This window comes from Crocodylus siamensis, chromosome 3 (genome assembly GCF_052110815.1).
Source record: "Crocodylus siamensis isolate JL-2025a chromosome 3, ASM5211081v1, whole genome shotgun sequence".
NCBI lineage: Eukaryota > Metazoa > Chordata > Crocodylia > Crocodylidae > Crocodylus > Crocodylus siamensis.
The window spans coordinates 259,811,157-259,825,698 of record NC_143397.1 but is presented as its reverse complement, the minus strand read 5'-3'; the positions used below and the strand labels follow the sequence as shown (position 1 = coordinate 259,825,698).

Here is a 14,542-nt window from a genome sequence, read left to right as displayed (position 1 = left end):
GCAGGGGGTGGGTGCAGCGGGACTTGGGGAAGGAGGGCATGGAGTCGACTGGCTGGGTTCTCCTCTCCCATGGATTGCCAGGAGCTGGGGCCCAAGCGCTTCTCTCTCCTGGATCTAGAGGGCCTTGCCGCTGCAAGAGGTCTGAGCCCTCCTCCCTGCCCTGGTGCGCGCGGGCAGCAGGGGGGTCCACCTGAAAAGATCTTGACCTCCTTTCCCCCCCGTGTGAGTCGGTGTGTGGAGAAGCCCTGTCCTGCTGGCTGGGAGGCTGCGAACGGGCGTGCTGACAGGTGCGGGCAGCGAACGCGTGTGCCGGGTGCGGGCATGCGTAGCGGGAGCTGTCAAATGCTGCCACCTGGGAGGGAGCCACGCGTTCCCCAGGTGAACGGCCCGGCGCAGCTGCTGTCACGCGGCTGTCAGTCAAGCCCGTCTCACTGAGATGGATGGACTCCGCGGGCCGTAAGCCTGCTCGACCCCAGCAGGGCTCAGTCGTTGCCATTTGTCCCTTCGAGAGCCCGGGCAGCCACTGCCCCCAGGAATACAATATTGCAGTTATTCCTCAAGGGAAGGTGAGGCTGTCCACGTTAGCCTGGACAGGCTGCTTCTGTCCCAGCACATTGCAGCGTGCGTGTGTAGTACAGCTAGCCGACGTGACTTTCCCATGGTCTGTTTGGGGGCATGAAGTGGCTCCCAGACCTGTGCTTTAGCCACCGCGTCAGACCTTCACTTGGGCATGTTGTAGTGGAAGTCGGAGGATGAACCGGAGGCCTTTGGAGAACATCCCTGTGTCGAGGGGTTTGTTATCGGGGAAGGTGTAGCAGAGTGCAGACCATTCAGCGGATGCGCAGAAGTCTTCTGAAAAGACAGCAGCTTGCCCAGGCCAGTGATCTGGAGGGAGTTGCTGGGGGGCAATGGGGCAATAAAAGTTGAGGGCTATGATGCGAGTGCACAGTGTAGCAAGGAAGAAGGGTTGCACGGCTCAGGCGAGGGGTGCGGTGGGAGGGATGGGTGAGTAGAGGAGTGGCTGGGGTTGGGGGGGAGCTGCTAGCCCCATGTCCTGCACTCCCATGTGTGAGGTAGGACTGGGGCTCGCCCTTTCCCCTCACCAGATGGGAGGCAGCATTGGCTGCCCCTGTGAGAGAGATCCAAGAACTTCTCAGGAGCTGGGCCTGTCTCTCTTTGAGCCTGAGCCCCTCTCTCTATCCCCTCTGAGAACTGGGACAGGGGAGGTGGAGCTGCTCTCCCTGTCCCTACATAGTAGGTAGGATCTGGGGGGCCCTGGAGAAGAGAAGACTGGGCTGGGAGGGATTTGATAGCAGCCTTCACCTCCCTGCAGGGGGCTGCAAAGAGGATAGAGCTGGGCTGGTCTCAGTGGGGGCAGATGACAGGACAAGGAGCAATGGGCTTAAGCTGCAGCAAGGGAAGTTGAGGTTGGTATTAGGGAAAACTTTCTCCCTAGGAGGGCAGTAAAGCACTGGGACAGGTTACCCAGAGAGGTGGTGGGACCTCCATCCTGGGAGGTGTTTAAGACCCAGGTAGATAAAGCCTTGGCTGGGAGGACGTAGTTGGGGCTGGTCCTGCTTGGAGTAGGGGGTTGGACGAGATGCAACCTTCTGAGCTCCCTTCACATACTCATTGTCTGATTCCATGAAAATGTTCCCTTTGCCTTGTCTCCTCATGTGGGCTAGGATTTGAGGGCAGGAGTCCCTCTGCATGATCCAGGGTCTGGGGAAGCCCCGTGCTCCAGGGCAGGGGTCGAGAACTGGCATGTAGGAGCTGGCACTGGGAAACGCTTGCACCTTCTGCTGGCTGCAGCAAGCTCTGGGGGAGCTGGGCCTGCCCGGGGTGCAGTGCAGCCTGTCTGCGCAGCTCCTGTGGGTTCCCTGTGGCACTGCACTCTCTTGCCCGGACTTCTAGTGGCAGAAGCAGTGGGGTGTGAAAAAGGCCTGAGGTTTCTGCTGTCATCCTGCTGTCAGCAGAAGACTTGCAGGTGCTCCCAGGATGTATATCAGAGGGACTGCAGCCCCCGGCAGAGGCACCCCCCCAGCATGCACGTTGTGCTTTGATGGTGTAGCTGCCTCCAGCAGCTGCCAGGACTGTGGGGATGCCTACATGGGCTGGCTGGTGCTGCTGGCAGAGCTGAGGCCTCTGTGGAGAGCTGAGAACAGGCATGCTCAGCGCACAGCCCAGCCTGACAAACCCTGGCACAGAGTGGGGGAAGGTTGCGGACCTGCACTGAGAGGAACAGAGCAGTGTCAGGCTGCTTTCATCCTGCAGCTAGAGGAGCAAGCCGCTTCACACCTCTTCCAGCCTCTGCTGCCACCAAAGCCACAGCCAGCCCCACGAACATGGCAGCGGCATGTGCAGGTAGTTCCCACAGCCATGGCCAGCTCCAGGGGGAGGGCAGAGTTAAGGGTACATAGGCAAAAGCTTTAATTCTGCACATCCTGATTCAGAGAAGCCGGTGGGTTCTGTCCCAGCTGCCTGCGGAGGGTTTTGATTAAGAGTGTGGTCGGGGTAGAAAGGTAAGAAAGATTTATTGACTTAATAAAAACACAACTACACATAGTAACAAGACAAATGATGACAGACAAAAGCAATTCACATTGGCAACTTATCGGCAGTCCCTCTGATGCCTGATACACAGCAAATTCCTCTTTCCACAAAGTTCAGTGGGGTCAGGCGTTCCCGAGTAGCGCTGTCTGAGGGGTACCAGGAAGGACCCTGGAATGCAGTTCTTGGGCTGCTTGAGGTCCACAGGCCCACTGATCCAGGCAACAGCTAACTAATCCTTTTCACGGAGCTGCATCTTCCTTCTGAATGGTTTCCAGATATTTCAGCTAATTTATAGCTTCTGAAGGACACTGATAACATTTGACCACTCAGATTCCTTTTACTTCAACTGTCCTTAGACTGACCAATAGCAGTACAAGCCTTGCATTCCTTTGATAAGGTAATTTTAACTGCGCCACATGGCCTCACTGCTTCTAGACTTTGCTAAATTTACTAGGCCTTACTACATCTTAAACTATAATTAGGCTTTTAGCAACAACTTATAGCTTAATATCTAAACAAATACAGAAAGGCACTTGGTCTAATCTTCATAGAGCCTTCAGCAAGCACTTTTATCACACAGACATACTTTTCAGCTGTCACAGGTTGCTGAGCTGGGTGTTCTGGAAGGACCGGCAGCCACGGGACATCCCTAGCCTTGGGTCGCTGCCATTTACGGGCAGCAGCGGACTTCTGTAGCAGCGTGTTTAGCACCTAGAGCAGGGCTGGGCAGTTACGTGAGTGCAGGGCCCCTTAAGGAGCTCTGGTGAGTGGTTGAGGGCCAGGGGTGCGGGGTGCTGACCTGGCCTTGGCTCCTGGCTGTTTACACTGCCCGGCATGGTGTGGGGGAAATGCCAGTTGATCCTATCTGGCCCCAAACCCATTTGCAGGGGCATGAGGTGGGTATAGTCTCCATGGAGCCAGCCCGGGACCCTGTGGCCGGGCGGATGGGATGGGGTTGCAGACGACTAGAGAGCGACGTCCAGGAGTGGGACGGGCACACAGGGCTGGGGCCAGGACCACTGGGAAATGTCAGTGCAGAAATGGCACCTGTTGCAGGAACTGGATCGCGGCTCTGCCCTGGCCCCGCGCTGTCACCGCCCCGTGATCCCAGTCCAGCCCCAGCCCTGCCTGGCCATTCTGCTCCCAGATGCTGCTCCCCACCCACCCGTGGCCCCGTCCCATCTGCCTGGCATCCGAGATGTCATGAAAGGATTACTGAGACACTTCCAACCCTCTGACTACTTCCCCGTGCTGCTCATCCATGTGTGCACCAAAATACTGCCAATGGTGACCCTAAGCAGATCAAAAGTGACTACAGGCCTCTGGGTGCAAGAGTGCAGGGGATGGCTGATAGAGACCCTGCCCGCCTGCTCTGTCTGGTGCCCCCAGCAGTGGGTACAGGGCACAGGGGCAGGGTGCCCAGGCAGCAGGACCAGGTCTGGTGGTGGAGGCCCAGACAGAGCCAACAATAACCAGAAGCGTGAGGGCAGAGTGAGCCACCGCTGCGGAGGCCGCTGGGAAGCTGAGTCCAGTTGCCGCACTGCCCCCTGTCCCGCTACCCAGTGCTGTGGACTGGGCAGGCGCTGTGGATAGGGCAGGCTGCGCTTCACCTCCGTTGCCGGCAGTGGTGGGACTGGCTGCAAGCGCCACAGCCTGGGCTGTCCCGTGCACCTGGGCTGGATGGGGCTGAGGGACCCGCTGTGGGCCAGACAGAATCGCTTGGCGAGTTGTATTTTGCCCACCCCGACCTAGAGCCCTAGCTGCCCCTCGGTCCCAGGCGAGGGCGTGGGGATGGTAAGTGTGATGTTTGGACACTGCTGAGGTATCATCTTGGTGCCAGGCATCTTCCAGGGTCGTGGCTGAAGAACTCTGGCCCCGTGGCTCTTTGCAGCAGGTCACCAAGGGCCCTCGCCCTCGTTGGTCTCCAGGGTGAAGCCTTTTTGGGCTCGTGCAGGTATGGTCTCTCCTGAGGTCTCCCATCCCCAGGCCAGTCTGTGCCGTCCTCAGCAAAGGTGGGGGGTCAGGCTGGATGGTCGCGGCAGTATTTCCTGCCTTTGCCTCTGTGAAGCCAACATCTCCTGTTCATCCTCTTCCTTTGTGGGTATCAGGGCAGGGAGGGTTGCTGGCGTTGTCCTAAGCATGCTCCTAAAGCTCGCCGCTCGTGTTCAGACCTGACTTACAGTCAGTTGCAGGCTGGGGTCAGACCCCCACAGCCCTTTTAGTGGTTTTTGGTATGGCCCGTCTGGGTGAAACAGAATGGCCTGTGATCTGCCGGGGGTTCAATAGTCTGTGACTTGGTCCTGGAGTCCAGCTTTCTGCAGCCACGAGCCTAGACGCATGCAAATCTGACCAGCTCCTTTGTTCTGGACAGCCAGCTCCCCTCAGCCACGAGGAGCTGTACTTTCTGGTCCCCATGGGCCTGGTATTCATATTAGCTGCAAGGAAACTAGCCGATCACTCTGGGGACACGGGTTCAGTTCCTGCTGCCCCACAGAGTTGCTTGAGCAGGACATCAAGTTGGCTTCCTTGCGGGTGTTGTGGGTCAGGTGCGCTGACAGCGCTGCCACGGCAGGCCCCTGGAGGTACGTGAGAGGGGGATGCCTGCGAGGGCAGCCCCAGACTGCACCGTGAGCCTGCGGACCCTCAGCATAATGAAACGCAGCATTATTACAGGCTTCCCCGTGGCCCAGGCAAGATGGCGCCAAAAGAGCTTCCCCTCCAGTGTTTCCAGAGTGGTGCATGGAGAAGCTCCCTCGGGACGCTGGTCTGCTCCACGCTCGCGTGCTTGTTGGGGTCGCACACCCAGCGCATCCTGGGGCTGAGCCCGAGGACGGGATGGTTCATCCTGTCCTGATGCACTGCCTGGACTTGACCTGCGAAGCCCAAGTCCCGTTCCCTGAGCACAGGAGTGCTCAGGGATGTGCCCCTGTGAGCCAGACGAATGGTGCAGGGCTGCTCTGTGGGCTGGATCAGGTCCCATGCCAGGATTAGGCCTGGGGCCCCGCGCCACCCCCACCCAGCCACATTTGCAGGATTGAGCCCTGGGGCTCCCCAGTGCTCCTACCCAGCCCTGCACACACCAGGGCCCTGCACCACCCTTTCCGGCCTTGCGCCCTGGGATCAGGCCCTGTGCACCCAATCTAGCATGCGGATCCAAGGTCCGTGGCACCAGGGCTGGGGTGCCTTAGCATGACCCCTGCAGAACTGCAGCAACGCCTGCCTTCCTCTTTGGGTTTCTGGCTTTAGCAGGCTTCATGTTGCTCACAACAGCGAGCTGGGGACAAAGTCCGGCTGGTTCCAGGTAGCCTAGTGCCGTGCCCTGCCGGGGGCGCGCACCTCTTCTGCCAGGGGATCACTGTTCTGCCCAGCTCATCTCGAGGCCACGGGAGTCTTCTGCGCTTCAACCTACCTTTCCCTTCGTTCCATTTCTGTGTCTTTTCCCTCTGCTTGTGTCCCGAAGTAATGAGTGGTGAGGGGGAAGGACTGCAGGCGCAGCACATTGCAGCTACCATTGGGTCAGATGTTAATTACTTGGGAGTCGGGAGACTCCTGTAATGTTCCTGCCTCAGCCCTGGCACTGTCCCCTCGCCTGGACGTGATTGCAGAGTCCTGGTCCCCAGGGTGCAGCCCTTTCCTATTCTCTGCCGCACGGTTGGTGCGTGCCCGGCAGGCGAGGGTACAACTGGCCTTGTCTGGACTCCTGGAATCGCATGTTTTCTCGGGCAGCTCCACCTGCTTGCAGGGGCGATCCTCCTAGCGCCGTGCTTTGACCTCAACTCTTCCCCGCCACTGGCTCTACCTGTTGCCCTCAGACCCAACACAGTCTTCTCGTCTTTGCCCCCACAGTCCTTGCCCAACTTGCCATTTCTCTGGTGCTGCCAGCATGCCATCTCCCGCTGTCCCGCTGCCAGGGATTCGGCCTGCATCAGCCACTTGTTTTCACATCAGCTCTTTTATACGCCCTGCGCCCTGTCTTTGGGTGCAAGGAGCTCTCTGTACCCACTCACAGAGCTACCTCGGTGCCTCCTTTGTCCTCTCCTTCAAACTCGCCCAAAGTTGTTGTGTCCTCTTGCTTACTCTCCTCTTTTATAGTGATTCTGTCCTCTTTTGTAAGCTGCCCTGAGCCCACCCGGTTTGGGGCCCCTGCTACAGAAAGGATGTGGATATGTTGGAGAGAGTCCAGCGGAGGGCAACGAAAATGGTTGTGGGGCTGGGGGACAGGACTGGTGAGGAGAGGCCAAGGGAACTGGGCTGACTGAGTCTGCAGAGGAGAAGACCGAGGGGGATTGAATAGGAGCCTTCGAGCACTTAACACAAATGCGTCCTTGTCCCTGAAGGAGGTTCCCAGGCATGAATGCAACACAGATAATGCCAGTGGATCGGAGCGGGCCGGGGGGATGAAGCCTGGGGGGGTCCTGCATTCTCCCTCAGGTTGGTAGCATCACTGGCAAGCAATCAGTGTCTGCACTGCCTGCTGCTCACTAGGAAACAACGTCTCTTCTCCTGGGCCAACGCAGGGATCCACGCACTGGTCACCTCCCAGCTGGGCGGTGGAAGCTGGATGCAGGGGGATGCACAGGCTCCAGCTGGTACAGAATGTGCCCGTCTCTCCCATGGTCTTGACTGCCAAGAGCACCTTGGGCCTGTGCTCGGGTCCCATCACTAGCTTGTTGTCTGCTTTCATGGCAGCTTAAAGCTTTGGTCCTAATCTTCAAAACAGTTTTTGGCTTGGACCCCAGCTATGAGCTACTATGTCAGCTGTGCTCTGCTCTGGAGCCTTGCAGTTTGCAAAGCTCAGCATTGTGCATGGGTGCTGGGTACAGAGCGCTCTGGGCAAAGCAGGGCTGGCTTGGAAGTACCTTCTGAGGGAGCCTGGGAACCCCGAGTGTGACCTGCTCTGGGCAGCCCTGCAGAGTCGTCCGCTTTGAAAGCCCTTCCTCCAGAGTCATGTGTTGCAGCATTAGTACCTCACCTACGAAGGATCCCTGCAGGTTGCAGTAAAACCAGTGCCAAGCAAATCAGCCAGCCCCCTCACTATCTGAACATAAAGCACAGAATTGTAGAAAATGAGGGTTGAAGGGAGCTCAGGATGTCACATCTAGTCCACCCCCTGCTCCAAGCAGGACTAGCCCCAACTACATCATCCCAGCTAGGGCTTTGTCTACCCGGAGCTTCAAAACCTCCAGGGATGGAGACTCCACCACCTCTCTGGTTAACCTGTTCCAGTGTTTTACTGCTCCTCCTAGGTGAGAGAGTTTTTGCTAATATCTAACCTCAACTTCCCTTGCTGCAGCCTGTGCCCATTGCTCCTGGTCCTGTCATCTGCCCCCACTGAGACCAGTCCAGCTCCATCCTCTTTGCAGCCCCCCGGCAGGGAGGTGATGGCTGCTGGTCAGTCCCTCTCGGTCTTCTCTTCTCCAGACTAAATCTGCCCAGGTCCCTCAGCCTCTCCTCACCAGTCCTGTCCCCCAGCCCCACAACCGTTTCCATTGCTCTCCACTGGACTCTCTCCAACGTGTCCACATCCTTTCTGTAGTGGGGGCCACAGCTGGACACGGGACTCCAGATGTGGCCTCCCCAGTGCTGAATAGAGGGGAAAAATCTCTGCCCTCGATCTGCTGGCAACACTTCTACCGATGCAAGCAGAGCTTGTACGCCCACAAGGGTAGAGCCAGTCACTCTGTGAAGCCCTCTGAAGAAGCTGGCAGACCCCATGGTGAGGGGCAGCCGAAAAGAGCCCTAAGGTTGATAGAAAAGAGCTTGGAGGAAGTTTCAGACCAACCGCTCCCAACCCGGCGATCTAGTGCCAATGCATTAGAAAGGGGCAGGAAGGGAAGCGCACACGTGCTTTGCTAACGTTAGTCACAGGAGACTTTTTGAGAAGAGGCTTGGAGACGTGTTCTCCTTCCAGCCAGGCCCGTCCAGCAGAAAGGAGCCTGCGTCCCTTCCAGAATCGTTCCCAGTCGCTGACCCACTGAAGAGTGCGAGCCTGCAGAGCCGTGAACTGTGCTCAGCGGCTCAGCCCGGTGGGAGAGCACTTGCCTTTGGACTGGACACGTGCCTGACCCCCAGGTGAGGGAGGAGGCTGATTCAGGGGCACCAAGGAGCTGCGCCAAGCCTGCAGGGAAGAGAGCGGGGCTGCACGTCCCAGCACTCAGCGTCTCGCTTGCCCGGGCTGCACTGCAGTGGGAGCAAGGGTGTTCGTGGACTCGGTGCCAGGTAACAGCAAGCACTATCCGCTCTGCTTTTCCTGCCATAAAAGTTGCCAGTAAAGCCTGGCTCCGAGAAGGCAGTGCCGGTCCTGCCCTGGGCGGGTGGGGACCAGTCAGAGCTTGGGGCCTTGTGCTGCAGTTGCAGAGATGGTGGAGAGCCCTGATGGATCCCATCCAGCCTGTCCCTGCCCAGCGCAGGGGTGTTGGAGAGAGCCCAGCTCTTCTGGGAAGAGCTGTAGGCAGCAGCCGCTTGCTGGAAACTCCTCCTGTCTTTTGGGAAAGGCCCCTCCACCCCCTGCCCCTTCTCCTTTCATCCCGGGGGTGGGCTGGCAGCTCCACTGCTGGAGGTGCAGGCTGTGCTGGCAGCGCCGAGCTGGCTGAGCAGGCCTGCCGAGAGCCAGCGCTGGGGGCGGGCTTCCACCAGTCTCCTTTGAACCAGGCGCCGGCTTCGTTTCTGTCCAGAGCCCAGGCTTTGAAGTTGCAGGCGGAGCAGTTAATAAGCAGCTCCTGGCTTCTCTGCTTCCTGGATTTCATTTGCATCTGCTTGCCCTGTTTGTAATCTGCCTTGCCGGTTCGCTGTCGTGGGCCAGGACTGTGGGCGTGAAGCTCCTGGGCTTCACACCCACCCTCCGAGTGACTTTTTGGGTGTTGTCACCTGAGCGGTCTTCGCAAGCAGTTCTGGGGTTGCATGTTGAGACGGTGCCATAGGGGCACATTGCACTTCTCCAGCACTAGAAAGCAAGGGCCTGGCCGGAAAGAGCTTGCTGCCCTGCAGGGGCTCTGCTGCAGACCCAGTCTTGCGGGGTGAGGAGCAGGAGGATTCAGGAAAAGGCAGGTTTGAAAGTGGGCCGGAGCGGTGGCTTTGCTCAGGGCGACTGAAAGGAATGAAGACCCTCTCCTATGTCTTCTCCCCTCTGTCACTGCTGTCTAGGAAACCCCCTCGCTGAGCCGCTTCCTGGTGTCCTGCTGCCGCTCCGAGGGAAGTGACCTGGTCTCAAGCCCTGGGTGTTGCAGGCTGACGGCTTCGCTGCGCCCCCCGGCCACGGTGCCAAAAAAAGGAGCCTGCAGGAGGGGTGGGTAGTGGGTGCGTGGGGCAAGATGGACTCCTCTTTCTGGCACGCAGAGCACAGTCCTGGGGCCTCGTTTGGCCGGCCCTGGCTTACAACGGGCTCACTCACGCTGAGAAGCAGGGGTTGTGCTAACGCCTGTCTGCGGGCTGTGGCGGGGTGGAGGGGGCTCTCTCTACCCAGGCTCAGGGTAGCCATCCAGAGGAAGGATGCTTAGCTGGAAGGAGTGCTGCAAAGACCCGGGGTTTCTGGAGCAGGCTGCTTGCTGCTGTTGAAGGTGCATGAATTTCACAGTGCAGGGAGAGGGGCCAAGTTGTGACCAGCCGACAGGCTTTGTTTGCCACCAGAGGAGACCAGGAACTCGCTGGAGTTGTATGAGATGGGAGGGGTTTTAACTGCCTTCATCGTTCACTGGGAACAAAAGCCCATGGACACGATGGATCCCAGCACAGAGCAAGGCTGGGTGGAGGATTGCCACCCGGAGCGATACCCACAGGCCATACAGCTGTTAAGGATGAGCACCTCTGTGCTTTCCTCCGGACCCTTCTGGGTTTGGGACGGTTCTCCCTGGGAAGTGACGGTGCATCCTGCACTCGTGGTTGTGACTTGTTCCACAGCATGGGGCGAGCAGGCCAGCAGTTTAAAAGTACCACCAGGGAGGTCTTTTCCCCGCAACGTGGCATTAAAGTGGAGACTTGTGGCCCCCAGAGGCGGTGGGAGCTGAGAGCTCAGCCACATGCACCAGGGCTTGGACACATGCGTGCAGGAAAGGGGCATCGGTGGCTCTGAGGCCGGGAGCGAGGGACATGGCCTTCGCATCGCCCTGCCTGGACCCCAGTGCTGGAGGCTGCAGGGAGAGGAACAGAGGAAAACCCTGCTCGGACCCGGTCGCTCTCCCTGCAGCTCCACTCCCTGCCCCGTGGGACACGGGGGACTGGGCAGGACGGACAGCAGGACACGTTCTGATGTGAGGTGCCTCAGGGAGCGAGGCTCAGGAAAGGAGAGGAGCTGTGGAAGCTAAGGGCTGTGTTGGCACCAGAAGAAATGGGGATGAACCGGGAATATTCATGTGCTGGAAATGTGGTTGCTGGTGTCAGGGGAGGTTGGTCCTGGGACAGCCACTTGGCAGGAGCAGCAGCACAAGGGTCTGAAGTGCTTTTAGGATGGATCTTGCAAGGTTTGGGAGAGAGACTGTCCAGTGCAGGGCCCCCAGTAATTGGAGACAGGCCACAGGGGCAGGCAGGGATCCCTGCCAGTCCTGTGCGCCTTTGGGCCATCCGTGGGGCAGGGAGGGTTGGTGCAGTCATGGCCCCAGGAGTGAAGGGCCCGTCATAAGGGGAGGTGAAGGCACCGGTGCTTCTCCCCAGCCCTGTTGGATGGGGTCTTGCCAGCTCTCTGGAGCCATCGACTCCCTTGGGCCCAGCACCCCAGTCCTTCTTCCTAGCAGGGGCATGGCGGGTGCAGAGACCAAACGCTGCAGCCCGCTTGTGTCTGTTAAGCTACTAATCAAACCCATGGCAGGTTGGCCCTGCAGGTAGGAACGGAGGGCAAAACTGCCCACAGGCAGCTCCAACAGCACGAGCCACTGCCCGAGGACCAGCCTTTAACTTGGGAGGCCTTTGGGCACAGTGCACGTGGCACTGAAATTCACTCGGGAGGCCGCGTCTGTTAAGGCCTTTAGAAGCACGGGCAAAAATGCTGCTGTTAATGCAGGGGGGAGAAGGTGTTTTTATTACCAAGCTCCTTAGGTTTAAAAAAAAAGCCAAAGCTGAAACCGTGGGAAACGATGATGAGATTTCTTACTTATTTCTCTAGATTTTCTTGTGAAATCCAAAGCGCTGGAGAACCTGCAGGAGGGAGTAAGGCTGCTATGGCAGAGGTGGGGGTGTTAAATCGGATCAGGCCAGCAAAACACCCAGCCCCGTGTCCTGACTGCCAGCCGCCGGCCCCAGTGCTTCAGAGGAAGCTGGACGATTTTGGAGTAGCCCTCCTGGGGGAGTTTCTTCCTGAGCCCAGACAGGTAGTGCTTGGCCTCTGCCCTGAAGAAGGGTTCGTATCCCTTCCGGTTTTGACTCCTGATAGAGCTTGGGTTTTCCTGTGAGCCCTATAAATATCAGCAGTCTTGCATGAGGGTGCACTAGGGTAGAAAAATATTTTGGAAGCCATGCCTCCATCGAAACTGGCCACAGCTCACTGCCTTCATCCTGCCACGGTCTTGGCCTCGATCATATTGCGTGGCAAGGATCTCTTTAGGTGGACAGTGGCCTTTCCCTTTACCTGTGCACTACTTTTCAGTATCATTGAGCATTGCCATTCATGTGTAAGGAGGGTAAAGAGGACCGCGCAGTTGGCCTTGTGTAGCCCAATCCTTGTTCTGTATACAGCGATTGTTCCCTCTCTGAAGCCCATGCAGCCAGTCCCTGCTCTCCTTAGGCTTTCATTCATTTTTCTTTCCCATCTCAGTCTGCTCTGGTTGTGCTGCAGCCTTTCTGAGAGACAAACTGAGGAACTGGGTGCAACAATTTGAACAAGGGCACCCCACTGATTTACAGAACGGCAGGGTCTTCTGGGCTCCCAGCCCCATGCTTTGTGGTCCTTGTTGCCCTCTGCTGCACACCACTCAGAGCTTTTCTCTGCATTGTTCAGAGCAAGGCCCCTGTCTCTTCCCTGAGTCCTCACAGATGGACTCTAATAGGATTTGTGAGCCTTTGAATCTCTTTAATTAGCTGTAAAGTGCTTTGCAAAGATGAGAGGTGGCATGATCTCGTGGTCTGAGTGTGTCATGGTGAGCCGGGAGCTCTGACTCCGAGGCTGTGGCCACGTGAACAAGTAAGCCGTCTCGACCCCGTTAACTCTCCTGGCTCCCACCCTCAGCGCAAAGTCCGTGCTGCCCCTCAGCCATGTCCAGGAGTGGCTGCAAGTCCTGCTGCGCCAGGCCCTGCCTGCAAGGGCTGAGACGGACGCGCGTCCTCCGACAGGCAGGCAGGACCCGCTCTCGCCGGCTGGCAGCAGCTTGGACAAGGCCAAGGATGTCCAGGTAGCAAAGGAGGACGGCTGGCTCTGGCCATCTCCTGTCCGTGGCCCCCTGGCTCCAGATGCAGGAAACAAGCTCAGCCTGGTGGGAGAGGATTGTGCCCCAGACGCGGTGCGGGCTGGAGAACTGTGGAATAAGGAAGGCCCCTTCCCTGAAACTGTGCGGAGCTGGAGAGGCCGGTTGTCCCGGAGGTGCCCTGTGACTGCTGGGAAGTGAGTGTGGAAAGAGCTCCCTGAACTCTGGCCATCCCCAACTGTCCCCGTCTGTTTGAACCACTTTGACATGAGCAAACCCGGTGTTGGGGCTGCTATGCGCAGCCGCAGAACAGGCGATGGTCAGGTTTGAGCGCACTGCGTTCCTCGCTGCATTGGAGCCATGCGTGGAGAGTGCATTCCCATTCCCTGTCGCCCTCTCCCAGCCTTGGGGCTCCCATCGTGCTGCAGGGCCTCCTCAGGCCCGGGGGAGATTTAGGCAGCACAGGGGCCCAGATCAGGAGCCCTCAGCAGCTCCCCCTTGGTTCCCGGTGGAGAAAGGGAGGTTTCCTGCCTGGGCTCCAGTGGCATGGCCATCCCCTGCGGTACCTAGGCAGTCCTTCCTGCCTGCTGCTCCCTTGTGCTGGGCGCAGTGCGGGCTGGCAGTTAACCGTGCCTGTCCCGCTCCCCTCTCTAGAAGGGATGCATTTATCAGCCTTCACACTGGGCTGCATGGGGTTAGCAGCGAGGCCAACACACTGGGGCTGCCTGCCTTGGGCAGCAGTCGACCCGCTTGTACTGTTGCCGCCAGCAATGAAGCCTTTGAACCTCAAACACGTCTTTTATTTGGGAGCTGGGGGAGACCTGTGACAGTGGGGCAGCGGCCAGCCCTGCCTGCAGGGTTGCAGGGGGCAGGCTTGCTGGGCTGAAGTCTTTGTGCGGGGTTGGGCCAAGAAGCCTGGATGACACCGGGAAGATCCTGGGGTGGGGTGGCAGGCCATCGGGCTGGTTGGGAGATGGAAGGGGCAAAGCTTTCGTGAAGCGCCCTTCTGCTGCGGCAGAGTTGGGTGCAGGGTCCCCACGGCTCACGTACCACCACTCCTAGCACGGGGACGACGAGTGAAGCTCTGCCAGGGCCGGGTGACACTGGCTGCGGGCATGGGGAGTCGAGGGTGCCGAAGGAGGCAGTGTGCTGGGCCTGGCCCCAGGCTCAGCCATGCAGCACTGGCTGCTCTCAGGCAGGATGCTACCCCCTGGCACAGCTGGTGTCTCCCTGGCAATACCCATGCCTTCACGTTCATAACTGGGCTGTCCTGGTCCTGGGCAGCAGGGTGTCTTGGTGGCTCTCTGCCAGCTCCATGCCCATCTCTGGTGCCACTACGTTCCTTCCTGCAGCCCTGGCTTGCTGGGCGGAGAGGTGGACTGGCTAACCCAACATCTCCTCCACTTTCGGGCCCTCAAGACAGCAAGGTGCTCCTCCGCAGTTGTCATCTACCCCCTTGAGGGCCAGGAGCCCAGAAGACAAGAAAGATAACAAGGGGCCTTGGTCCCGGGCTCAGTTTCTGTGGTCTTGACCTCCCCAGTTTTTGGGGCGACAGCCCCAGACCCTCTTTCTGTCTCAGGAGCTGCTCCAGGTCCCCAAGGCTGGGAGGGTCATTCAAGCCAGCTTTGCAAAGGGCCTCTGTTGGTGCAAGGCCCAGCTCC

The 14,542-nt window shown here is 58.7% G+C and overlaps 1 protein-coding gene across 5 annotated transcripts in view; it reads left to right on the top strand.

Moving 5' to 3' along the window:
* LOC149869759 (casein kinase II subunit alpha-like) overlaps positions 1 to 14,542 on the top strand; it is a 47,214-nt gene that overhangs the window by 13,405 nt on the left and 19,267 nt on the right. For 2 of the 5 annotated variants that reach the window (XM_090040874.1, XM_090040875.1), the window contains one exon: positions 11,648 to 11,852. The exons of the other annotated variants lie outside the window; for them this stretch is intronic. The gene's annotated coding sequence lies outside the window, so the exon portion shown is untranslated. The remainder of the gene's footprint in view (positions 1 to 11,647; positions 11,853 to 14,542) is intronic. 5 annotated transcript variants of the gene reach the window in all.